Consider the following 27,551-nt stretch of genomic DNA (forward strand, 5'->3'; position numbering starts at 1 on the left):
TTAAAGTTTTAAAAAAATTGCAACTTTGCCCCCCTGCCCCCCCGCCCCCTAAATATCCGAGGGGGCTGAAATTTTGCCCAAGCATCGGGGACACTTAGTACAACATCTGAGCAAAGTTTGGGCCAAATCCAGGGGGGGGCCAAAATCGGCGTTTTTGGAACAACCTCTTTAAAATAAGACTAAATGAACATAAAAAATGACAGTTTTAGTCAAAAATTTTATGTCCGACCTCTCTGATTGACTCGATCGTCTGTGCGACACTGGATGAGTTGCAAGCTTCTCACCAACGGAGGGTATGGATTCGATCGACATGAATCGATCGAAAAATAAAAATGCGAATCGATCGACGTAAACCGATCGACAAATAATTGAGAAAAAAAACGGAGTCGATACTGTGGTGGTTTCCAGGATCTTTCAGCGAAAGATTCTGAAAACCCCATCAAACACCCTCCAACCAACCTCGGTGGGAAGCTCCGCTGCGTCGTGGGTGGTATGCTCGGGCGACGAACGGCAAGCCAGAGGCAGGCTGAAAGTGGGTCGCGCGGGCATTACACCTGTACAAATGCTGAGGATTGCATGATGTGACTTGTCCTTACATCGAATTCAGCGGAAAGAATGCCCGTTCGTGGTCGTCTTCAGTCCGAAAAAGTGACGATTGTTCGGCCAAAATTGCTGACCGATCATCGTAGAGTTTTCCGGCTTAGAGTGCGGCCACGACCCCGGGGAAGCTTTCTGAGGTAGTTGCGTTTTGGACCCGGGTGGAGCAAGGTGCTGGTCATTGCTGAAGTCGTGCTGTTTGGCTGTTTTCACCCCCCCCCGCAACCCCTACAATACGATCAGCATGAATCGATGGACAATTAAACTTGAATCGATAAACAACTCCGTAAATTGGTTGACAAATCTATGAGTCGGTCGACAATATTCGCGCGTGAATTGATCGAGAAACCCGTGCCGTGCATCGATGAAATTATGTTGATCGAATCAGGTCCATCGGTTCACGTTTGTATTTTTCGACCGATTCATGTCGATCAAAAGTTACCTCTCACAATATCGGTATATTCATTAAAGAAACTGTAGGAAATTTCTCACCGAAAATGTAATTGATTGTTCTCTAATTGCTCGCAAAAAGCAGAAAAATTATAGACAGACATTTCGTAGCCATATTCCTTTAAAAATTGAAGTATCCGGACAGTTGAACGTATTTCTACCAAACGGAAGTATGTGCATTCAGCCATGAGCCCTGAGACTCAAAAGACTATATGCAGAACAGGGCTCAGGTCATAACGCACATAGTTCTGTTCGGCAGAACTACGTCCCATTTTACCTACTTGGAATGGAGTTATTTTCTTTCTCGTCTGGGAAACAGCGAATCGAATGAGGACGAGAGAATCGTCTTTGCTGTAACGTGAGGTTGCATCTCCATTTTCACGTGAGCCAGTGGCGTGGCGTGCTTTGCAATATATCGATTGTTATGGCATTTAAACCTATAGAAAAGGATCGATAAACAGGGTGTTCGCAGCGAACACCTTAATAATCGATTCTTTACCATAGGCGTAAATGACATAACAATCGATATATCGCAAAGCACGCCACGCCACTGACGTGAGCCCTGTGTTCTGTAAAAGACCATGCTTTCCTGGGCTCGAGTAAAAATAGAGATACGCCGTTTCGCTAGAGAAGCGACGACATGACTATTGCAGTGCTGAGCCAAACGACGCGACGTGTTCGTGCCGGAGGTATGAGGTTTTTCGTTTTCGTGGGAGGGTAGAAAGGGGTTGGAAGATATGGCGTGATGATGAAGACGTCGGGGTAATACGAGGTCTGTTAGATTAGAAACCGGATTTTGGTCATAACTAGCCTACTGTACGTCCAAATTAAGTTTTCTTGATCTTTCCTGATAGCTGGAAATATAATTAAGAACGCTACGTTCACAGATTTGAAAAATCTTAATTAGCTTCGTTGGTATGTGGCTTCAAGTGCGGCAACCTCCTGAGTGTTTTGCGATTTTTATGTTTGACCAAACATGTCTCTCTTTTTTCGGTCTTGCACTACATTTTTCAATCCACAAGGATGATTGGAGTTTCGTCTTCGTATCGTAGCCGTACACTCAAGTTTTATCACCGAAAATTATCCTATCCAAAAATGTAGGATCATTGTTAGAACGTTCAAGCAGCTACAGGGAAATTAACATTTGGTTGGATTTTGTTCAACGGACAACAATCAAGGGCAAGTGTACCTGAAACTCGATGCATGTCTACATATTCTATCAAAATTGTATGTACAGAGCCTTCAGAAATATTACACTGTTCAGAAAGCTCGAAACGACCATTTTCGAGACTTTTGCCCGCACTCTTCACGTGACAAATGTTAGTTGCCGTTGATGGTCGATTCCCATGCTCCTCATCTTCAACGAACTCCTGACCAGTTTTGAATCGTTTAACCCACTCAAAATAGTGAGAACAACTCATATAATGATCTTGGTAAACTTTACTTAACATACCAAAAGTTTCGGTACAAGGTATACGGAGCTTAAAACAAAATGTAATGTTAAATCTTTTCTCTGTCGGTGATCGTATGATGAAAATCGCAAAAACGCACCTGACTTCCTCGTATTCAAGATGACACAGAATAAACACTGATCAAAATAAAGAAAATCTGTGAACGTAGCGTTCTTTAGTATGTTATCAGCTATCAGAAAAGTCTAAGAAAACCTAATTCGGACGCACAGTAAGCTAGATATGACCAAAATCCGGTTTCTAATCTAACAGACCTCGTAAATACCGTGCGTGAAGTATTTTTCATCGAGTGGAATATTCTCTCCTGTTAACCATCCACGTATGAGGCGTATGAGTTGGAGCTTTGAACGTTGGGTCGACTCAAACAGACGACGTTGAAATTTCCATACGCCTCGCTTAGGAAGAACGCCGTATGAAATATCAGACGTTGCTAAATTTCCTTCAATAAGACCCGTATTTTGGGAAATTAATATATAATTCTCTCCGAGTTTTTCGTCAAACTGAACTTGCACTTTGATATTCGGTGCCTCAAAATTTTGGGGAAAATACTCATAACTTAAAATACTGCATTGTTTCCTTGTTCTGTATTAAAACAGGAGAAAAACAAGGGGGGAAACGGAAAATAAGGCTAAAATACAAAACTAAGAAAACCCGCGACGTTTCGACTCATACCGAGTAATTTTCAGTAGGAAAATAAATGAAAAATTACAAAATATCGAAGAAAATATCAAAATATCGTCGGTTTTTTTTTCAAACCTTGGCCACTAACATGTAGGTCTTAGGTTTTTTCTTCGATATTTTTTATTTTTAATTTATTTTCCAACTGAATTTGACTTATTTTTGTGTCGAAACTCATCGGGGTTTTTTTTTCGTGTTGTGTTTTAGCCTTGTTTCCCGCTTTTCCGTCTTGTTTTCCTCCTGTTACCATTGTCTCGGGCTGCTTCGTAACAATTTGCAGCTTCGAATTAAATCCCAATCATATCTCTCTACATCTGATTTTCCTTGAGAATAAATCTGTTATCGGTGGAAATTTGGCAACGTTTGAATGTTCCTACTGCATTCGTACTTTGTATGTACTTCGCGGAGTGATGCATTTAATGACTTATAACACTCATCTCATGAAGAGATGAAACTTCAAACCTCTTTTTCTTGGTTTGATCTTAATGGGACTTGCCCAGTTAGTTGCTGAACTCAATCCAATTAATTAGACTTCTCCTCGTGACGAGTTGCGTAGAAACGTCCCGCGATGAGGCTCAACCGTTTGATTGCAAGTGACGTTCCAATTATGTCCGTATCCAGTGCAAGAATCCTGCAGTCATGAAGGTGAACCCAGACCGAAAACCCTATGACGTTATGCTTGATTCAATATGATTCAAATTAATTTAAATTATCTCTCTACGTAAGAAAATTCAAGTACATACATAAAGTCGCTTTTAAAGCGCCGCCTCGCGCTCTGCGACGCCCAATCGCCATTGCCCCCTAAAATTCAAGTACTTTACTTATATTAGCACTACCATCAGCACTTAGCTGGAGAACAAACCGACGCTTTTGCCCAAAACTTTCTCAGAATATTATTCAAGTGATGAAATACATACAATATTCAAAATATTAGGTCACAGAATCATAGAATGTATTTCTATTTTATGAGATGGTGTGCACACAATTCTGTGGAAAAATCAAAGACCCTAAAATTGAAAAAATTAGCATCACAGTTAAAAATACATTTGCCTAGGCTGAACACTCTATCAATCTGACTTGCATCAGTTGCATCGAAACTCAGTATAGGTCATTCTATGGCCGCAACACAAAATTTTTGGAATTTTTCGGCCTTGACTTTGCCGCAGAATAGTGTGAACTCAGCACTGTTTCACGAATATCTTTGGGGCGCCTTCAATTAAGGTGATACCTCCAGCTTCACCGAAGAGTTAGTTTAGTTGCGTGACCTAACTTAACCCAACCTGACTATATTGCGATCGGTGCCAGCGCCTAGCGACCGACCAGAATCATAAAACTCGGGTATATTCAATTATGCAAAGACTCAATTTGTTCCAACAAACCGAAATTACTATGTTTGTATTATTTTCTGTAGGGAAGCTCATCTAATTGTTTTTCTCGGAGGTCTTCAAGAATTTATGTCACCTTGTAGGTTGGTTCGGTAAATACTATTTCGGCTCCGGTTCGAAATTTGCAGTTTTAGGGTTATTTTTATAGTTTTTTTTTCGTCGTTAATATTATTATGTGTATGTTATAATTAGAAAATGAGGGATGCTTTAAAAAATGACATTGAGCACTTTTCCGTTTAAAACATAAATTACGACGGGACTCGCTGTGCGTTTAGCGCGGCAGCCGCGGCGCGCAAATAAACGGAAGCGAGGTAAAACAGGGAAGGTGAAAAAGAGATAAACAGGGAAACAAAGTGTATTTATCGAATTGCGAAAACAGCGGGACCTCATGAATGCCGATTTACACTTTTCCACCTCGCAATTAGATGATGAATGAACCCGGCTCCGACGATCCCCCGCCTGTGGTCCGAAGCGGGGGGTGAGGAGGGGAGGTGGGCGCAGAGTAAATTATCAAGAGTACTTTTATCATTTACCATGCGGGTGCCGTGTTCGGGGTGGGGAGGGGCGCGAAGGGGTTGCGAATTAATTGCTGTGCCAGCGTCTTCCATGATAGCCGAGCTTGCGCTAACAAAAACATTAACACCCGGCCCGGCACCTTTCAACCCCTCTGTTGCCGAGGTGCCTCAAGACTCATAGTCTCCGTATACAAGGCGGACCGGCATGAAACGTGAGAAAAAAATGAAAGATTGAACATTCCAGTGAAATATTTCATTAAACTTCACGAGGCTGTGAAATATTTCATATTTTTCACGAAGCTGTGAAATATTTCATAATATTCAGGGGCTATAGTATGCAAACCGCACTCAAACATACAGAAATATAAGAAATTCACAATTTTTACATTTTGCGAAACATGAAAAGGAACCAATATTTTTCAATATCTTTCAGAGAAGTATTTCACATGAAATTTCAAGATTTTATTTTTCACCATATTTTACCACCCTGTCAGTATATAGTCAGTGTAGCCCCTTCTTAAATAGCCTCTTCTTAACTAGCCCGTTCATATGGAAACCGTAGTACAGTTTTCATTGTGATTGAGAGAGGCCTAAGAAAAACCTTAACATAAATGGACGTACTTTTATCAAACGGTACTATGCGCAGTATAACGTGAGCCCTGTTATGCATATATTCTGATGGGTCTCGGGGCTCATGTCTTAGTGCGCACATAGTTCCAATTGGCAGAAGTAGGTGCATATCACCATGAAGAAGGGCAGTTTTGACGAATCTCGAGTAAAATTCAAAAGCATGCCTTTGGACATATACCCCTGCAAGAGCTTACATTGATTCGCCACTGGACAGAATGAAAACGGCTAAAGAAAATTTGGTCCGTTTCGTAAATTTTTTAGTGGCCGGCGACCAGATTTGCCCAAAGAGAGACACGTACACAAATCTAACCGAAATAAAGGAACGGTCTCGTGACCTGTTACAAACTTTCCTAACGTGCGATTTCAATTCATTTAAAGCTTTTATTTTCTCAATTGGAAGAAATGAGGGGGAAACGAACGCTTTTAGACGATTGCATGACCTCTACGCAAGAAAAAGTTTCCAAGATTGTAACTAAATAGGGGAAAGGATTATATTCAGAGAGAGCACCAGGCAACTCTACTTTCAGAAGTGGCTTGGCTTGCTTTGCGATTTATCGATTAATCTGCCCTTTAAACCTATGGAAAAGGATCAATAAACAGGGTGTTCGCAACGAAAACTTTAATAATCGTTTCTTTCACGCCCTCGAATGGGGAAATATCGATTATCGATCATTCACGCCTCGCCACTGAGTTTTAGGTATCGGCACGTTCATGATGACTTAATTATGTTCATAATTTCCACACAAAAGATCCAAAATTAAAATTTTGGAAGCCGCTTTCCGAAAAGGAGATTTTGAGCTATATCATCGTGTTAAAAGAGAACGCCGTATGAACATTCAAGATTTGCCAAATTTTTCCGGATAAAACATGTAGTTTCAAGATAAGTTAGGAATATTTTCCTTCGGTCTTTTCAGATAATTTAGATTAAACTGCGAACAACATTGTCTGAAAAATTGACAGAATAATTATCGCAACTCTCCCAGTAAATTCAAATTTTATCGGAGGGAATTTGCAACGCCTGAGGGTTCATACGGCGTTTTTCCGTAAGCCTTCTCGCATCAACCTCCGCAATTTCTCGCAAGGAGAAACCGCGCAATAAGTCAAAGGAAATGCACCCCTGACTTCGGTCTCGCAAATATTTCCTCATTACCGCATTATGGGGAGTTCAGTCACCTGAAAGCGAGTCAGGGGGGTCTTATTACCCCCCTTTTATTCCCGAGCAGTTTCTATTAGCCCCACTCCCGCCATTTACGAGAGCAACGAATTAAACGAAACCCAACTCCCGGACCCCCCCCCCCCCCCCCCCCTCCTTTTTCGCTCATGTTAATTAAATCGCGTGAAATAGTTACGAGCTCCTTTAAATCGTTGCCCTGTGGCCTTAGAACGCAACTGATTCTCAGATTGAGCCCTACTGACCATGCAACCCAATGCTTTGTAGGGCTATCACGAAAATTGAGATACGCCGTTTCGTCAGAGCGGTGACTAAATGAGATTCTGCAAGGTGAACCGCGCGATCGTGTTCTAGAGTGTTTTCAACTTTACGGCGGTTGGTGTGACTAGAAATTACAGGAACTTGCGTTAATGAAACGCTGTTGTGTTCGACACGTTCCTATTGGTTTTTACCGAGGCGTGCTAACGGTTTTGACACCGCAGGAATACTCATCAATCCTTGTGTATCTCAAACGGTTCAACTCAAAGGAACCACAAGTTCGCTGGCTTTTCTTCTATCGCAAAATATTTTGGTGAGGTTTTGAGGTTATGTAACACCTCCAGAGGTGGGTTTGGATTATTGACATTTTTAATTATCTTAATAGCTTCAGTATCACGCTTTATAAATTTAAGCTATTAAAACAAATAAAACTCATTATAAAAATAAATATGATTAAAATCGCAGTTTTCAGATAAATTTGGTTTGTTTTAAATAACAGGTGTGTTCCTTTATAGATAAAATTAATTAACGAATTTACTTGGTTGCAGTGAAAGTGGTTGAAAGTGCAGTAAACTTAAGATTTATAAAAAAGATTTTAATTCTTCTTTAGAAATAAGAATGTGAAGAAATATAAGATTTCAAAATAGTGCTAGTTTTACAATAGAGCAAATAACATGTTTTTATGATTTTTCGTTTTTGACTTCAAATAGCGCTGCAGGGGGAAAGAGGTATTGAGTAAAGTGCGGTTGCGTTTACCGATTTTGAGTGATTTTACCATTTTCGTCGTTACTTTCTGCCATCCACAGCAAAAATGCCGTAACTCCATTACAAATTTGGTATTTTTCCTCCACACATACTGCGGTTGCGATATATTTTTACATCATCGAGAATGCAAGACTAGATCTATTTGGTATAATTTTTTGGATTGTGAGCGGTAACCCAACTCACTCAGCGTTATGAAGCCTCTGAGTGGAAGACATTGCAAACTTCGAAAAGGAAATTTGTATTCCACTTCTCCCGAATTATTGAAGATGTATTTCAGTTGAAAATTGTAAGTGGATTATTCGACGTGAACTATATTAACTTCGATTTTCGTTTTTTATTCCAGGGTCCGGCCGCTCTAACAGCAAATTCAAGCTTCTCATTACGGCGAAATAACAAAGGTAATTTTGACATATAAATTTAAAACTCTTTGTCATAATGTCAATTCCGTTTTATACTGACCTTGTGATTTTGAGCAATTAATTGACGAAAATGATTCATAGTGTAACCTGGTTGCAACTTAACCTGCCAATAAACTGATCACTCGATTTTCAAGAATCCTCTTTAGTGCTATGGTACACTTGTAGATTTAGTAAAGCCTTTGATAAACCCATTTTTGATTGGTCCTACCATTCTTTTCCAGTAAGTTGATCAGATCAATTTCTCCTTAAAGAAATGCAAAAAATTGGCCGCAGAACTGAAAAGATACATGTAATTACATGGTTCTAATAAAATAAGTGATAAATGGTTCTAGTTACGTTTATGCTGATACAAGAAAATGAATTCGGATTTGCATTTCTTATGAATTTCTTAAAAACCAAAAACGAACGGTAGATGTTGCACGTAGATGATTCAAAACGAATGCAAATCAGAATGCATTTCCTTGTATCACCATGAACATAACTAAAACCATAATTAGATGTATCAGTTCTGCAACCATTTTTTTGCATTTCTTTCGAAAAAAATAAATCTTCTCAACTTCGGCCTATACTAAGGGTCTAGGTACTAAAGTTGGTCGCAAGCGCAGCATGTGATATCCCTCGAAGTTTGGTGGCAACCCTCTTTTCCCTACCTTGAGTTGCCGCCATATTTTCGGTCACTAAGGGTTCCGGTTCCCATAAAATTCAATGTCCATGTAGCAGGCAAATAGTAAAATCAGGCATTTTTTCAAATGCCTACGCAAATAGTCAAATATTCTATTTTAGATTGAAAGTCTGATTCTTTTCTTAATTTCAGACAAAATAATTCAATGCTCCTGCAAGAAAAAATTCTTTGTTAAAATTTGCAGCACACAATAGTATTTTAAAGGATTTTTAGCTCCTGAACAGACACTAATCTTGAAATTTTCCGCATGACATAAAATACAGAATTTTTGGAATTTCAGCATTTATATAAATATGAGAAGCAATTGAAGAGGAAGAGAAAAAAAGAGTTCGTAGGTTTGATGAATTATTTTTACAAAAATAATGGAAAATCGTGAGTTCTTCGCCATAAATTCACAAAATTTTGTAGACCGTCAAAATTTGACTATCTGCCTAGGAATTTGACAAAATGCCTGATTTCACTATTTGCCTGTGACATCCATATTCTTTCTAAGAAGAAACTATACTCCCAACGAAGATATCGGCCGAAAAAAAATGGCATCCCAGCAAATGAGTTTCGGACACCCCCACTACCTCCCTTACGTCGTTCGGAATTCCATTAATCATAGCACTTGGAGAAGGGGGTAGAGGGGTGAGTGCTGAAAATACCGCTAAAAAGCAGGTGCTAAGCTGATTGTTCCTGCGAGATTAAACAACACCGAGCGTTGATCGATTGTAAAAACCAACGGCTTGGAGAAACAAAAGAGTTTTAATACTTCCCCGATATTCATTTTTCCGCCCCCTCTCCCCAAACCTGTTACAATAACAATGCGTCGAAGCGGGGAAATTACAGCGGGCCCGTTTTTACGTCCGGTGTTTTGCTCGGTTCCGGTAGTGTTTATTTTTAAGCGCAAAGGTTTTTTAAAACCGACGTTGCCATTTTTGTAAGGTATACTCGGTATTTTTATAAAACAAATATTTTCACGAAACAATTTCTTTGTGCTTTATGTGCCGATTCTATGATGAAACTTGCTCAATTGGGTGTGAATCGCTCAGGCGAAGAGGAAGCAACTATTCGAATACCAAAGCAGCCAAATTGCCTATACGCGTGGTTGAAGGCGATTTATACGGCGTAGCGCGAGAATGCCGCGATACGTCCCGTTTTTACGTTCGGTATTATGCTCGGTTCTCGTAGTGTTGATTTTCAAGTGCGAAGGTTTCTTCAAAACCAACGTTGCCATTTTTGCAAGGTATACTCGGTATTTTTTTTAAAACAAATATTTTCACGAAACAGTTTCTTTGTGCTTTATTCGCCGATTCTATGGTGAAACTTGCTCAATTGGGTGTGAATCGCTCAGGCGAAGAGGAAGCAACTATTCGAGCACTAAAGCAGCCAAATTGCCTATACGCTTGGTTGAAGGCGATTCATACGGCGTAGCGCAAGAATGCCGCGATACGTCCCGTTTTTACGTTCGGTATTTTGCTCGGTTCTCGTAGTGTTGATTTTCAAGTGCAAAGGTTTCTTCAAAACCAACGTTGCCATTTTTGCAAGGTATACTCGGTATTTTTATAAAACAAATATTTTCACGAAACGATTTCTTTGTGCTTTATGTGCCGATTCTATGATGAAACTTGCTCAATTGGGTGTGAATCTCTCAGGCGAAGAGGAAGCAACTATTCGAATACCAAAGCAGCCAAATTGCCTATACGCGTGGTTGAAGGCGATTTATACGGCGTAGCGCGAGAATGCCGCGATACGTCCCGTTTTTACGTTCGGTATTATGCTCGGTTCTCGTAGTGTTGATTTTCAAGTGCAAAGGTTTCTTCAAAACCAACGTTGCCATTTTTGCAAGGTATACTCGGTATTTTTATAAAACAAATATTTTCACGAAACAATTTCTTTGTGCTTTATGTGCCGATTCTATGATGAAACTTGCTCAATTGGGTGTGAATCGCTCAGGCGAAGAGGAAGCAACTATTCGAATACCAAAGCAGCCAAATTGCCTATACGCGTGGTTGAAGGCGATTTATACGGCGTAGCGCGAGAATGCCGCGATACGTCCCGTTTTTACGTTCGGTATTATGCTCGGTTCTCGTAGTGTTGATTTTGAAGTGCGAAGGTTTCTTCAAAACCAACGTTGCCATTTTTGCAAGGTATACTCGGTATTTTTTTAAAACAAATATTTTCACGAAACAGTTTCTTTGTGCTTTATTCGCCGATTCTATGGTGAAACTTGCTCAATTGGGTGTGAATCGCTCAGGCGAAGAGGAAGCAACTATTCGAGCACTAAAGCAGCCAAATTGCCTATACGCTTGGTTGAAGGCGATTCATACGGCGTAGCGCAAGAATGCCGCGATACGTCCCGTTTTTACGTTCGGTATTTTGCTCGGTTCTCGTAGTGTTGATTTTCAAGTGCAAAGGTTTCTTCAAAACCAACGTTGCCATTTTTGCAAGGTATACTCGGTATTTTTATAAAACAAATATTTTCACGAAACGATTTCTTTGTGCTTTATGTGCCGATTCTATGATGAAACTTGCTCAATTGGGTGTGAATCTCTCAGGCGAAGAGGAAGCAACTATTCGAATACCAAAGCAGCCAAATTGCCTATACGCGTGGTTGAAGGCGATTTATACGGCGTAGCGCGAGAATGCCGCGATACGTCCCGTTTTTTACGTTCGGTATTATGCTCGGTTCTCGTAGTGTTGATTTTCAAGTGCAAAGGTTTCTTCAAAACCAACGTTGCCATTTTTGCAAGGTATACTCGGTATTTTTATAAAACAAATATTTTCACGAAACAGTTTCTTTGTGCTTTATTCGCCGATTCTATGGTGAAACTTGCTCAATTGGGTGTGAATCGCTCAGGCGAAGAGGAAGCAACTATTCGAGCACTAAAGCAGCCAAATTGCCTATACGCTTGGTTGAAGGCGATTCATACGGCGTAGCGCAAGAATGCCGCGATACGTCCCGTTTTTACGTTCGGTATTTTGCTCGGTTCTCGTAGTGTTTATTTTCAAGCGCAAAGGTTTCTTTAAAACAAACGTTGCCATTTTTGCAAGGTATACTCGGTATTTTTATAAAACAAATATTTTCACGAAACAATTTATTAATGCTTTATGCGCCGATTCTATGATGAGACTTGCTCAATTGGGTGTGAATCACTCAGGCGAAGAGGAAGCAACTATTGGAACATCCAAGCAGCCAAATTGCATATACGCGTGGTTGAAGGCGATTCATACGGCGTAGCAACAGAGTGTCATAATAGCGAGAGTTTTTCATTTTAATCATTTAAATATTTAAAAACTGCATTTGATTTATCTGTTGATTTAGTCGCTTTCTTTTCTGAAGCCTCCTGGGGCCAATATAAACAATAGAGTTGTATTTGCAGTTTTAAAGATAAGTTGAATTTCCAACTTGTGAAATGAGCTCTTAGCCAAGTTTGGTGTATATTCTTGCCCATAAGATTATTTTTTCTATTGTGGTCATTCCGTTGTTTCCCATACGATGAAACGCAGCTATATTACAATGCTAAAAATAAAATTACGACATTCGTATAAAATCTACCCTCCATTTGGTCTGTCTTTAAAATACTTATTATAAATGCATTCAAAGAGTTGATATTCAAACTTTTCGTGAATTGCAGTCCAAAGGAAATGCACTATCTCAAGCATAATTTTGAAAAGGAAACATGTGACTTTTTCCCTAGTTCTGCGAGCTGATTATCGGGATTGAAGGACAAATTAATAGATAAAGAAGACTAAATGAAAATGGATCTACCCTATTGGTTGAAATGGGTAGTTGTCTTAGATCAATGAGGAAAATGATGGACTAACTACAGGGTCTCTCGCGGGTTGCCGATGGTTAATCTACTACTTATGTCCTTTGTCCATCGCAACTACTCGCTTCCAACAATGAGATCGTTCCATTTGCGCGTTGTCTCCTTCGTCTATCCCTTTGTGTACCACACAACCTTGTCCACCCACAGACCTTGTCTGTTGGCCCCTAGACGTTGCGTGTTTTTCAGAGACTAATCGGTAAAAAAGGTAAGGAGCAATACACTGAAAAAAAAGTTCGGTAAATCCGAACTAGTTAGGACCACTGGATCATATGGAACCACGATTTTGTTCGGTACACACGGCCGAGTTATTCGGTCTGCTGAACCGAACTGTTCGGTCCACTGAACCAAACTGTAAGAATTTATTATGGTTCGGTCGAACAAACCGAACAATTCGGTTAAACAGACCGAATAATTCGGTTGTGTGTACCGAACAAAACCTAGTTCCATATTATCGTAACTAGTTCGGATTTACCGAACTTTTTTTTCAGTGTACAAAAGAACAAGGAAAAATAAGAGATTATTCGTAAGTGCGCAGCGTACATTACGTTAATTAATTGACGGCACGTAAGAGTAGTTTGATGCCACACAGAAAAAATGAAATTGCTGATTTAACAATTTTGTGGTTAAAAAAAGTGTCCGACTTGTTTCAAATTGGTTGAATTAGCTTTCCACAATTGTAAAAAGTACATTTGAAACATGTCGGACATATTTTTTAATAACTTAAGTGTTGAATCAGCAATCCATTTTTTTCGGTGCTGTTTGCAAAAATTGTCCTTAAGTTACGGCAACGGCGTTTGCAGACTTTCGTTTATCCATGACGCTTGATGCAATTCAAACTCATCGTGTTTTAATCACCAGTTAGCTGAGCAAACTGTGGCGGACATCCGGAGCGGACACTGAACAATTCCGGGTCACAGCCGGCTCTTGAAGCGCGTATAAAAATACTCGCGATAATATCTAACCTCTCCGTGGTTACTTTTCTGAGCGTACGTGTGCCTAACAATACCGCAAGTGGGGAAAGGTTTGCTAAAATGGATAGAATAATTGATGCCCGCTTGACATTGTTCGCGCGGAGTTAGAACTTAAACGATCACATACTTGGATCTAGGCAAAAAGCATGGACGTATTTCTGTCAAACGGAACTAAGCGCCAATTTGAGTTCTTTTTGAGGAAATTAGAATGTCGGATAGCGCGTTCTGTCAAACGGACCAAAGCGCCATGGAAAAGCATTACGAGTATAGGACGGAATGAGCCCGACACTCGATTCTTCCGCCAATCCAAGCCCCCCTCTCCATTCCTCCCCCGATGGCGCTTAGTTCCGTTTGACAGAAATACGTCCAAATTAAAGTACAACTCTATGGGGTTTCTCTTCAAAATTCCACACGGGTAAAATTAAATTGCTTTTTAAAAATTTTTCAAGTTAAAAAAAGTGTCCGACAAGTTTCAATGTAGATTTTAATGTAAGAAAAAATTGCCAATTTAACTACCCTGTGGTTAAATTATAGCTTTTTACCATTGTCAAATTTACATTTGAAACATTTCGGAAATATTTTCAACAATTTAATTGTTAAATCAGCAATCTATTTTTTCCAAGCACTGGGAAAACGAACCCACACATTAGGAAGTCTGAAAATCAGAACAAAACATGAGTGTTTTCTGTTAACAGCGGTTCAATGGCAAAAATACAGCTGACGTCATTTGTAGAACCGATTTGGATCATTTATAATTCATTTGATCTATGTTTAAAAGACTTGTTTATATCTCGCTTAGGAGTTGATTTTAAAAATTCCCAGCGCGTGGAATATTTTTTATGTGAGATTTTGAAGAGAAAAAATGTGACGGTTTCATCTACTTTAGATTTTATCGCGTGCCTTACTAATTCACTTTTTACTCTTCATAATTATAAGAATCGGTTGGTGTCTCCTCCTAGCTCAGTGGCGTGGCGTGAATTGCGATGTATCGATTGTTATGCCATTTAAATCTATGGTAAAGAATCGATTATTAAGGTGTTCGCTGCGAACACCCTGATTATCGATCCTTTTCCGTAGGTTTAAATGGCATAACAATCGATACATCGCAAAGCAAGACACGCCACTGTCCTAGCTGCATTTAGCCATTCTTCACCTGAAACGAACAGTTGAGTCAGGTTTCCATTCTGGTCGTAGAATTTCATTTTAATCTCCAACCTTACCCTGAGGAGTGTGAACCCCTAAAACTCTTCAGTGTCTTGCAGAAAAATATCGCAACCTCTCATCAAGCTGAACTTTTCCTGAAGAGTCTACCATAGCCTACCGATGGTGAAACCGCAAAAATGCGTATGTCGGTTGCTGTGTTTCAAAATCTCTGCTCCTATTTTATTTATGAAAAGGAGATCACATCAACATCATGGCTTCAAATTTTCACAGAAAATACTTCTGGTAAAGAGGAAAAATCACCGAAGTTTTCAAGAAATGACGTTCAGAGATTTCTATATGGAAACAATAAACTGTGACAGGAAATGGGCAGCGCCGTAAACCGATGTGCGTATTTCTGCAGTTCCACCATCGGTATACAATTGGATCGCATTTAGTAGAAAGGAGCCTGCGCAATAACAGTGTTGTTAAAATGTAGCTTCTTCATAATTATCTAAAAAATCTCCCAAAATAGCAAATAGTTTTTGCATCCCACCAAAAAATTAGTAATGTTAAAGGGAATTAATTGTGTAAATTTAAAACTACTCAGTATTTTTAAAAGAAAAAAACGAATTCGCACGATTTTGAAAACACTGTAATCACTTTGGTTCCTTTTAGCTAAATACGATCCAATTAAAATTTGCAATCTCGGCGTCTAGCAGACCTATTTTAGTGAAATTTGGTTTGTCAGGGCACACTGGAAAAAAAACACATTGGATCTAGAGTCCAGACTCATGAAAATATTGACAAGAAAAAGGACTCTTGATTCAATCAGATTTAAGCTTAAATCCAAAGGAAATCCGCTCAAATTAAGAGGCTTGGTTCTTGATTTAAGCTTAAATCTGATTGAATCAAGAGTATGTTTTCTTTTCGATATTTTTAAGAGTCTCGACTCTAGATCCAATGTGTTTTTTTTCCAGTGTACTTTTTCAAATTTCCAGGCAAGACTCTTGCTTTTCTGTTCGAATTACTGAGACTGAGAACATACGATGCATCTCATTTGCATATAGAGCTGTCCTGCCGTGGTGAGGAAGAACGCCATATAAACATCCGAGGTTTGCCAAATTTACTACCATAAAGTGTCTATACCCCGTAAATTATTTTTTATTGATGGCAATCTGGCAACGCCTGAAGGCTCATATGGCGTTTTCCCTTAGCACGGCAGTGTTAAACTGAACTCCTCATTTCTTTGCGTATCAAAATCTATGAAAATTGAGGAGCTTTCCGGAAAAAGGGTACATAGCAAAAAATTGCGTTCGAGAGAAATGCATTCGAAGTTTTGATCATTACTCTATGGCCACTGACAGTGACTTTCTTTCGAAATCGGGAGCCCAAGCTGCGATGAAAGGTGCCATCAGTGGCCAGAAATGAATGATGGAAACTTAAAATGCATTTTTCTCAAACGCTGTTTTTTGCTATGTGCCCATTTTCCGAAGAGCTCCTCAATTGTGAACAAAATTGCCTCAAAAATTTGAGGAATATTATTTTCCCCGTATTAATTGAACTTTTTCCCCGAAAATTATTGTTTTATCGATGGCAATATGGCAAGGCCTGAAGCTTATGCGGCGTTTTTCCTTAACACGGCAGTGTCGAACTGAACCCTTCATTTCCTATCGTGTCAACGTGTTTGGACGATACCGAGGCACAGATTTGCCGAAAGTGCATGCCCATAAAAACACCAATGCCAGCTGAAGGATAATTTATTCATGCATACAAATCCTGAGGGAAATAAGCGTGTGCAATAGAGCCGCTTGAGGACAAGGCTTTCCCCACCTCTGTTAAATTATTCAAAGGGTGAAGTCGAGGAGACGTTCTTTCTCATGTAGGTGCATTAATAGCTAAAGTAGCATAGCATATGAGCAAATTGAAGAAATCGACATAAACAGTTGAGCAGGAATTATATTTCATCACATTTAATTGTTTTTTTTTCTGCTGGCGTGATGGCTTATTTATATCGTCACCTTTCGGCTAAAATATCACAAAGGCAACGCGATAAAAATTTCTGCCGCCATTTTATTTTTTCACCGAAAAACGTTTGGTTGAATATGATTGAATATTTTGATGAATTTTATCGGCCGCACGAAGAAAATACTTTTTTGAAAATTTTCTGAAAGTTTCGTTGAACAATTCCTATGTGAAAAAATAACACAGTGGCAGAAATCTGTGAACGTCGTATGGCCATTAAGATACTTAGGCTGGAAGGTGACAATATTCCGATCAGAATCTGCAGCTAACTCTAACTACAGCCTCCTCTAATGGACACGGACAAAAAAATTGAGGCAAATAATTTGATATATGGATAGGACACGGTCTTCATCATCGTCATGAAATAGAGCTTTTTTATTTTTTCTTCGCTTCAATAACTTTTCAAGCCACTTCATTTTCAAAACACTGTGTGTGTTGACTGAAATACATAATAATGTAATAATTTTGCGCAGACACTGTGCAAAATTAGTTTTTAAGTTGCGAACCTTTGGTAGATTCCGTAGTTAGTTTTTATTTTAGTGTAAATACAGTTTTAAATTGATATTATAAAAATACTTAATGCCCTTTGGTTTTATTTGTGAATATAATATTACAAAAACTTCGAGGCACAAAAGACAAAAGAAAAAATTAAAAAGCTTTGGTAATAGTTAAATTTGACACGGAACCACCTTAATATTTACAAAACAAACATTATTTTTCCTTCAATACATATTTTGTTCATCAATTTAAATAAGGATAATCCATGCCGAGTATGCAAAAATCTCAAAATCATGATTCGAAAAACGCTGACTCCGCGAGTTTAACCATGAGAGCCTAACACAGAGCGGAGCGGCGTACTATCGGCGCGTAACGCGCATTGGCGCCTACAAACCTAAGTGGATACTTCACGCATTGCACAATTCTTGAAGTATCCACTTAGGTTTGTAGGCGCCAACGCGCTTGGCGCGCTGGCCGGCTGCCTGCTGCCCCGCAGCATACCACGAGAACGAATGGAATAGCTGAATGAAAGCTGGTTTCTGCTAATTGTAAGTGACTTTTCTCTTTATACAACCATCTTTTCTTCTTTAAACGAGCATTATTTTCTTTATTGATTCATAAGAAAACCTTCTCGGCGGTAAATTCGAGCATATTTCTGCTTGAATCAAGTTGATTTTTCCTCTAGTGACATTCAAAAATCATGATAAACGTTACTGAATACAGATACTAGGACTTAGTAAGTTTTTCGACTACCGCTCTCTTTTTTGCCGTCGTCACTCGATTTATTTGCGAGGGAACTTCGTGCTTCTGAAATATGCCATCGATCATGATACTTTGGGGTGCCTTCAATCTCGTATGATACTGTGCAACATCTCTGTAGCGAAATAGTAGCTCGAAGCAAAGTGTCACGTCGGCGCCGTGGCGAAGTTATCTTACACAGGAAAAAATTAAGAGCCTTTAGCTGAGGCAAATTAAAAGGTTTATCCGGATCAGATATGACAAGATGGGATTTTCTTGAAAGATAATCAAGTCCTATCGCACCAAAGAGGTGTAGAGTTTCATTGAATTTTCCCTCATGGAATCGACGTTCCCCATTTTTATCAAAATTCTCAATTATATACTTTTCTTCGCTGTATGAAACCAAAAAAACAAAACAAAAAAATAAAAAAAAAAACCAAGCAACACCTCATTCTTTAAAGACATTATACAATTTCATCCAAAGACGTCGTGAGCAATTGGACTGCATTTTGCAATTTGGACCTATAAATTACGGCCCGGTTTAAAAGCAACGTATGTGCCATTAGTTTCCCTATGCACATAAGTGTTTTTTCAGATGAGCCAGAATTTATAGGTCCAAATTGCAAAATGCAGTCCAATTAATATTTTTATTTACATGTGGAATAATTAACTTTGGGTCTCAATTGGTAAATGGATCAAAACTTCCCTGCCGAGAAAAATGCGAGGTCGTAAACACCTAGAAATAACAGGTGCGCGGACAAAAATCCTTGACGAAATGTCCTGTGACCGAGCTCGACTTTTAGTTTTGACGATCCATTAGTTCCTCGCCATTAAAAAGAAAAGGAAAAGTAATGAACAAAAAACATGGGTATAACAATGGTAACAAGCGTGACTTTTGGGACGAGCTCACTGACATCGGCACCTTCCGGCGAAAGGTTTACAAGCTCCATGGTACGCTTCAAAATACCCGCCGCCATTTTATTTTTTCAACAGAGAAATTGTTGGTTAACCCTAGTCTGCCCGAGTGGGGTCAGATTGACCCCACGGGAGTTTCAACTCTTTGCCATTTCTCGTGGTATGCACGAAATGTTTTATCCTTCACAAATAGCTCTACAAAAACATCTAGGAACACGATTTTGAAGGGGGGGGGGGGAATGTGCTTGAGAGATCAAAAAATTCACGAGTACCTCTAGAAAGCCTGAGCGGGGTCAGATATCCTTATAACATATATTTTACCATTTAGCATCACAAAAGCTTACTTTGAAGGTGTATTCATTTTTCTCTTTTTAATTTTTTTTAGAAACTTATAAAACAAGCAAAATTTTTCAGATTTTTTCGTTTTCAGTATTTAGCAGCCCTATGATTTTTTTTTTTTTCTCATGCTGAGAACAACATGGCAACATGTGTATGATAAAATAATTGCGTACCCTGCGCCGTGTTTTTTAAAACTTAGATGTGCTTCATGGTTAAGGCCTGTAAGGTTAGTGCACTGATATTAACTAAAAACATGAAAAAAACATAGCTAACTAATTGATTTTCAGCTGGGGTCAAATTGACCCCGCTCAGGCTTTCTCGTTGGTTCAGAGGCTCAGGAAGACTAGGGTTAAATCTGTTTAGAAATACCACCGAATTTCATCGACAGCACAAATAAAGTTCGATGACATTTACGGAGAGCTTCGTTGAAAAAATTCGCTGTAAAAAAATGAATAGCGGAGGAAATTTTGAAACGTCGGATGACACTTGTGATACTTTGGCCGGAAAATGAAGGCATTGGTTCCTCGCCGTTAAAAAGTAACACTGGATAAAAAACACATTGGATCGAGAGTCGAGACTCTTAAAAACATCGACAAGAAAAAATACTCTTGATTCACGGGAAATGAAGGCATTGGTTCCTCGCCGTTGAAAAGTAACACTGGATAAAAAACACATTGGATCGAGAGTCCAGACTCTGAAAAACATCGACAAGGAAAAATACTCCTGATTCAATCAGATTTAAGCTTAAATCAAGAACCAAGCCTCTTAATTTGAGCGGATTTCCTTTTGATTTAAGCTTGAATCTGATTGAATCAAGAGTCTTTTTTCTTGTCAATGTTTTCAAGAGTCTGGACTCTAGATCCAATGTGTTTTTCTTCCGGCGAAAAATGAAAAGAAACGAACGAAACACGGGTATAAGAGCGGTAAGAAGCGTGGCTCTCGGGACGAGCACGCTGATATCATGTCTCGAGCTCCGTCTCATTCTCGACTGTGAGCGTCGCAAACAAGATGAAGAATAATTCCTCTCGAAGTTTGCGAACCACGACACCGCGTGCCTTTTGCTGCTCGACGCCCCCGCCCCCGCCCCCGCGTCTCAAAATGTTTGATGAGCGAGTCGCACCCAAATCGGAGGTGGCGACCCCCGTAAGATACCGTCCTGTTCGTCACGAGAGTCCTCTCAGGGCTTCTAATCAAATCATGAGCGTCTTTTGTTTGCTCATCAGCTCGCGAGCAATATCGCGAGCAGCGAACGCGCCCAGCTAATTAAGCCCCGATGTTGCCGGAAGTGTGTCGATTCATTGGCGACCCAATCAGAAAGCTCCCCGCTGCCAGCCTGTGGTTTTGTAGAGTACCTATATTGAGAGAGTATGGCCACTGGGGTTACCACCTCTGATTGGCTCAGCCATTTCAGGCTGGATGGAGCCCTTAGGACCCAAAAATGGCGGACGCCATTATCTAAGGAATTCAAAATGACTCAAAATGTAGTTTTCTTTGCTTATCGTGACGAGAAATTTACTCAAATGCACTCTTGCGACTTCTTTACATATTTTTAAGACTAATCGTGTGCGATTTTTGAGAAAAATTATCTTGAATGTAGTAAGGTTGGCAGCAAGTATGGTTGGTGGTAACCGTCAAAAGTTGGCAATGACCCCCCTCCCATCCACAAAAACCAAAACAAAGCACCGCCATTTTTGGGTCCTAAGCCTCTCCATGGGGCCCAGTGGCCATACTCTCTTAATATAGGTACTCTATGGTTTTGTAGAGATAGAATCAAACACAATATGGATCGCATTTAGCAAAAAAGAACCAGCGCCATTACAGTGTTGTGAAAATGTTGCTTCTTCATATTACACCTTTCTCCTCGTGTTTCTCCTCTCTCTCCTCCTTCATTTTCCTTACCTTCTTTTCTTCTCTCTTTTTTTTCTGCTCCTCTCTCTCTCCTACTTTATCTTTCTCTTCCTCTTCTTCTCCGACAGATTAAATCTCGATCAATTGATAAATTATTTCTACGCAAAATCAATGGCAAATCTTCGGACGCTCGTCACTACAAAACTTCTAAATTTATATTTCAGAAAAGTAAGGAGCATTTTAGCCCCAAAATCAAAATCGCATTGATGAAAAAGCTAAGATGCTCTAATTCATGTGTTCTGATATTTTATTTGTTAATCATCTGTGTTTTTTCTAGGCATATAATTATTTGTCTCCTGAAATATATTATAGATTTCAATAAGATGAATGAATAAGTTATAGAAATCGTGAGAATGGTCAAAAACTATAAGTCAAAGATGTATTCATCTGAAAAAGGTGCTACCAGGGGTCATGAAACATCAAATAGACTGAAGTATCGACCCCTGTGTATTACTACCAAAACTAGCACCAATTTTGTCGGCGTTTAGCCGAGGGTAAAACCCTCGTTTCCACCGTCCACCACGAGGAGGAACCGACATCAGACGGCAACGCTTCCACCGTCCAACTTACAACTCCCATGGCATTACGTTAATTTGAAATTCAAAATTTTGAAGAAATTTTGAAGAAATTGAGAAGAAATTTTAAAAGACAAAGGCATGGGGCTCATGCCTTTGTTTCACTCGAGATCGGATGCCCTATAGCCGGTCCGGACCGACCAGTTTCCTCCTTAAGATCTCTTCTCCGTTCTGCTTTTTTCACACGGACTCCCGCGCGAACGAAGCACAACGGATCTACTCAGTTCCTACGAGATCAGAGGTTTAGTCGAGTGAGATTTAGTAAGGATAACCAGTGACCTCTTCAAGATCTCATGCCATGAAGAGTTGGGTCGGCGTTCTGGGCGCACCCTCACTCACAACAGTGAACAATTCGCCAATGACCGAATTCAGGGAACTCCTCTACCACCGTGCGATCCAGCAGTGAGACGACAAACTCGTAGCTGGATACTCTCTACAGAGATAGAGATTGCTGAAACTTTGTCCGGCTTGTTCGGCCCAGGACAAACAGAATACCCTGAGCCACGAGACCCCGGGACTCTCGTGAAGCATTCGGCTCGTCCTGCATCAAAACCTACTTCAATCTGCAACATCGCCCCAACCACCAGCCCGTTTGAGAGGCGTCCGACCCTCCGGTTCTGACTTTGCCTGGTCTAAAGTGTCCCGGGGGGGATGACGGCTTTAGACTTAATGCGCAAGCATCGGCAGATACCGGAGGTTGACCAGTACAGGATCGCCAGGCTTCGATCGGTCACCCCTGCATTGGTCACTGGCGAATCGCGCAAAGTCGGTCACAGATCGGGATTTTCAGACCACTGTGTACCGGTTGATCCTTGCACCTCGCGGTTCAAGGATATGGCCTAACTACTATCAGTGGTCCTCTGAAGATCATCGTTCCCCTCATGTTCCTAAGGTTCCGCTTGATCTCTTCCGTAAGCCAGGGATATGGGCTAACAACCAAGGTAATAACGTACCAAGGTTCCGCTTGATCCAAGGCTGCAATGGATATGGCCTAACATCCAAGGTGTAAACAGCCCTGCTGCGCGCGGAGCAGGGCACCGAGGAAGTGGTTGATCCATGCCCGAGCGTATTAGGGATATGGGCTAACAACCAAGGTAATAACGTACCAAGGATGCGCTTGATCCTAAATTGCTCGTTACGATGTGTGAAGAGATATGGGCTAACAACCAGAGGCGAGGGAGGGTGCAGAATCACAACAGTTTGCCGGCGTTTGGCACGGGTCAGAGACCCGCTCCAGGTCCACCACGGGGAGGCTCCGGCACCAGACCCTTTTCTCTCTCTTCCCACGTTTCCTCTCGCTTTTCCTCTCGATTTTCTTCTCACTTTTCTTCTCGCTTTTCCTCTTGCTTTCCTTCTCGCTTTCCTTCTCGCTTTCCTTCTCGCTTTTCCTCTCGATTTTCTTCCTACGTTTCTTCTCGCTTTTCCTCTTGCTTTTCTTCTCGCTTTCCTTCTCAATTTCCTTCTCGCTTTCCTTCTCACTGTTTTACTGTGTGCTTTCACTATTTTATTCTCTTTTATGTTCTCTCTATTCTTCTCTTCTTCTTCTCCCATGTCTCTTCTTTTCTCTCCTCTCTTCTCTCTTTTCTTCCTGTTCTTTCTCTTATCTTCTTCCTCCTCTTTCTATTCTTCTCCCTCTCCTCAAACTTTGGTTTTACCCTATACTAAGAGGTACTTCCACGAATGAGCCGTAAATAGTAGTTTTTTTTATCGTAGAATATAGTCTATTTGATCCCCAGGGAATCTAGTAGCCAGTAATAGACTTCTGACAGTACTTCAGAAGACAAACGCATACTCCGTCACCGAGACAGAGAATTGACGAAGGAAGTGATTCGGTCACTTCATTCGAAGTTAGGAAAAGTCTCAAAATGGTGAGCAGTAGAAAAATGTTGAACTTCTTATTTATAATCAAGAATTTCATTCCTAGACAAAAGTCCTGAGGACAAAAGAACTCGCGATCCCAGTGGCGTGGCGTGAATTGCGATATATCGATTGTTATGCCATTTAAATCCATGGTAAAAAATCGATTTTAAGGTGTTCGCTACGAACACCCTGTTTATCGATCCTTTTCCATAGCTTTAAATGGCCGATAAACCGATATATCGCAAAGCACGCCACGCCACTGCACGAGCCGTCCATTTTTCATCATTTATTCCGGTAGAACTAACGTTGAATCAATAAGAAACTCAATGAAACACATCTACACCGAAACACACTCGTTCATCATATGTATGAACTGATATTAATCAAAATTAATCAGTTATTGTCTCAAACTGTGCTTTTTGCTAAGTCCTGACGACGGCTGAGGCCGAAAAGCTTCGACTATTAAGTTCCTGAATTTCAAGTTAACGTGAGCTAACAGTTTATTTTAACCCATAGCACTGGCTACCCAACAAACCAAAAATTACACAAAAACTACTACCATAATGTTGTAAATCAACACTTTCAATACAAATTATCATTGAAAGAGCAAAATTGACCAAGACAGATTCTAAATATTAGTCGTAAAACAGTAACCTCAGGCGGATTTTTTTTCGTTTTGCAAAACAACCTCTAGTATAGCAATAATGAAAGTTTTGGTGGTTCACTTGCCTCGGCACAGTAAAACTAAACTTAAGAGAGTTCATCGTTTCCCGCGTGAAAGAACGTAACTTCATTTCAATGTTGCCAAATGTCCCCTCACAAATTGCATATTAAGTAGGAGGATCTTGAACTTTCCTAACTGGAAATTTCATTGATAATTTTTCCCGAGATTTCATGCGAAATTAAAATAAAAATTACACAGGCACATTTTCATTAATTTGTTTTACAAAGTTGTGCCTGAAAATTGCACAGGCATAACTTTGTAAAATAAATTAATTGTTTGAGTCAATTTGGTGACCTTGGAATGGAGTTACATTCCTTCGTACGGGAGACAAGTTTTACATTTAAACGTCTGGTCAGTTCTACTCATATGTGACAGACGAGGGTTAAATGGACTACATTTTGCAATTAGGAACTAACATTTCTGGCTCATCCTTAAAAACACTTTTGTGCATCGGGAAACTAATGGCTCATAAGTTATTTCTAAACTGAGTCAGAAATTATAGTTCCCAATCGCAAAATGTGCGGTCCAAATGAGTCTGGAGGCTATTGGAGCGGAGGAAAACTTATTATTCATGTGGAAGCTACCTTTCATAACAATATGCCGGGCCCCTTTTAGTAGTGACCAGATCTGTAAGAGGAGGCCTATCTTTTTGGGGACAAAATTCCTTTACTCAGGAAATTTGATCCTAAATCTCAAAAACTGTCGTGAAGCTTGAAGACAAAAATTCCTAGGTTGTAGAAAAATGTTGCTCATGTGTCCGCAAAAAGTTAAGAACAATTTTCTCCCGGAAGAGAAGCTCTTTTTACACAGATCCACACACAAATGGACTGCATTTTGCAATTGAGCACTAAAATTTGTGTCTCAAGTTTTGAAACAACGTACGTACCCATAGTATCATATGCACATAAGTGTTTTTATAGATGAGCCAGAAATTGTAGCTCCGAATTGCAAAATTTAGTTCAAATTAAGTAACGTTGACTCAGACCGCTCTCGGCGCTCTCTGCTCAATCTTCACCAGATTGAAGACAAGAAGGAAGTAAAGCAGTCGATAACCTAACAAGGTTTAACAGATAATTTCCACCACGACGCACTTTTAGACCCCGGCTCGTCAAAAATTTTTCCAAAGACACGAGGCACTCTGGAAATTCATGAATTATCATCCAAAATTGTTACATTTTGTTACTTTGCTCTATGATGACCCATGTCTCCAGTAAAAATCTTAGCTTGAGGATACGTGAGGTTTTAGAAATACAGCGTTGACAAGTTTCCATATTTAAGCTTTAAAGATTATCGTATTATCAAGTATCTTACTTTCTGTAAACAACTGTCATTGGATGTTTCATGATATTTTAAGACATTTTATCAACAGTCAGTGTACATTTTTCTAAAAAAATACGTTAATAATAAGTAATTTTTCTACGTTAATGCTGTTAATTCTGTTGATACAACGTTGCAAACATGACATCACAGACCTATAAAAATGCCCATTTTGTTCCGTTTTTTAATTAAAAAACGAACTTATTGACCACCTAAAGGTATGATAATGTGGTTTAGCTGAAATTCTATGATAAGATTAGTCTTGTGTAAAAGTTTTACCGCGAGTGTAAGTATAGATTTAACGATACAGCGTTGCAAAGTTTATGTATATAAGCTTTAAAAATGTTTTTATTTTTAAGTTCAGTGTTTGTTTGTTTGTTTGTTTGTTTGTTTGTTTGTTTGTTTGTTTGTTTTTTTTTTTTTGTTTTTTTTTTTTAAATGAAATAAACCATTAACGTTATCTGTAGATGTAAGATTGATTTGTAGTGATACAGCGTTGCCAAGCTTACAATTTTGAACTCAACGAAATATGATTTTTTTTTAAATTTTTTTTTTCCAGTTTAAGATAAAATCAATGGGTATCATCCCTCATATCAATCCAAAATATCAAGGTCTGATGTCTGTTCCAAGTGACAATTGGTTTTTGCAATAATACTTTCGCCAAGTTTATTCACAATTCTCTCCAAGCAATAAATAATAGACGATTTTAAAATAAAGATGCTTCCAGTAGTTATTTGATTTTGCTTATTTTTTTATTTACACTGAAATTTTTTTTCTTTCATTTTTATATGACTTTCTACCGTACATTATTTTTCATTTTTTTTTTTTTTTTTTTTGTTTTGTATTTTTTATAGTTTTTTATCTTCTTCAAAATATTTTATTCATGTGATGCTTCAGTATCAGTCCTGTCTTGCCTTCAAATCTATAGAAAACGCCTCAGCATGATGCCAATTTTAAACTTTCACCCTCCAAAAGTCATTTTTAAATAATTTTAAAATTCTTTCTTAAGGAGGCGTCTGGGTTTTCTATACATTAACGCAACAGTGATTTAAATATTCTATTTAGGTTTTAAATTATATTTTATTGTTTTGTTGGTGTATTTATTATTTTTTGTTCATTTAATTTACTTTGCATTTTTTTTTTTTTTTTTTTTTTTTTTTTTTTTTTTATTTCTTTAATATTTTCAAAATCTTCCTTTCTTACGTTCCACATACTCAGTTTTTTTAAGGCATAATGAATGTATCGTCTATATCAAGATTTATTTCTACTTAAAAAAACCCAAACGCCTCCATATTCTATGTTAGTTTCTTCATTACACCTAAAAAAGGTTGAATTTGCAACTAAGTCTAGGCAGAATATTTCAGATCTTGAAAGCAACGCTGATGCTGAATCATCCATTGTATTACAAAAATCCTCTGGAATTACATTTTAAAGTAAAATAACTATTGGAAGTATCCTTACTTTTAACTAAATTTATACAATCGAATGTTAAAAGAAAAGCAGATAAAATTTGCAACGATGTTATTTTAATGCAATTGTCACCCAGGATCAACATAAAGCCTCCACATTTCGCTTCACACTATTAACCATTAACTCATATTGTATCTTGTCTCCAATACAATAACAAGAAAAAGTAGACATTTTCATAGATGAAAGATGTAAACTTTGCAACGCTGTATTGCCCAAAATTATCGTATACCGATTAAA

General features: G+C 39.1%; 1 protein-coding gene across 2 annotated transcripts in view; it reads left to right on the forward strand.

Annotated features, from left to right (window-relative positions):
* The window catches only part of LOC109036857 (uncharacterized), a 343,232-nt gene that overhangs the window by 43,610 nt on the left and 272,071 nt on the right, over positions 1–27,551 (forward strand). For both annotated transcript variants that reach the window (XM_072304525.1, XM_072304526.1), the window contains exon 4: positions 8,262–8,316. The gene's annotated coding sequence lies outside the window, so the exon portion shown is untranslated. The remainder of the gene's footprint in view (positions 1–8,261; positions 8,317–27,551) is intronic.

This window comes from Bemisia tabaci, chromosome 9 (assembly GCF_918797505.1).
Source record: "Bemisia tabaci chromosome 9, PGI_BMITA_v3".
Classification (NCBI taxonomy): domain Eukaryota; kingdom Metazoa; phylum Arthropoda; class Insecta; order Hemiptera; family Aleyrodidae; genus Bemisia; species Bemisia tabaci.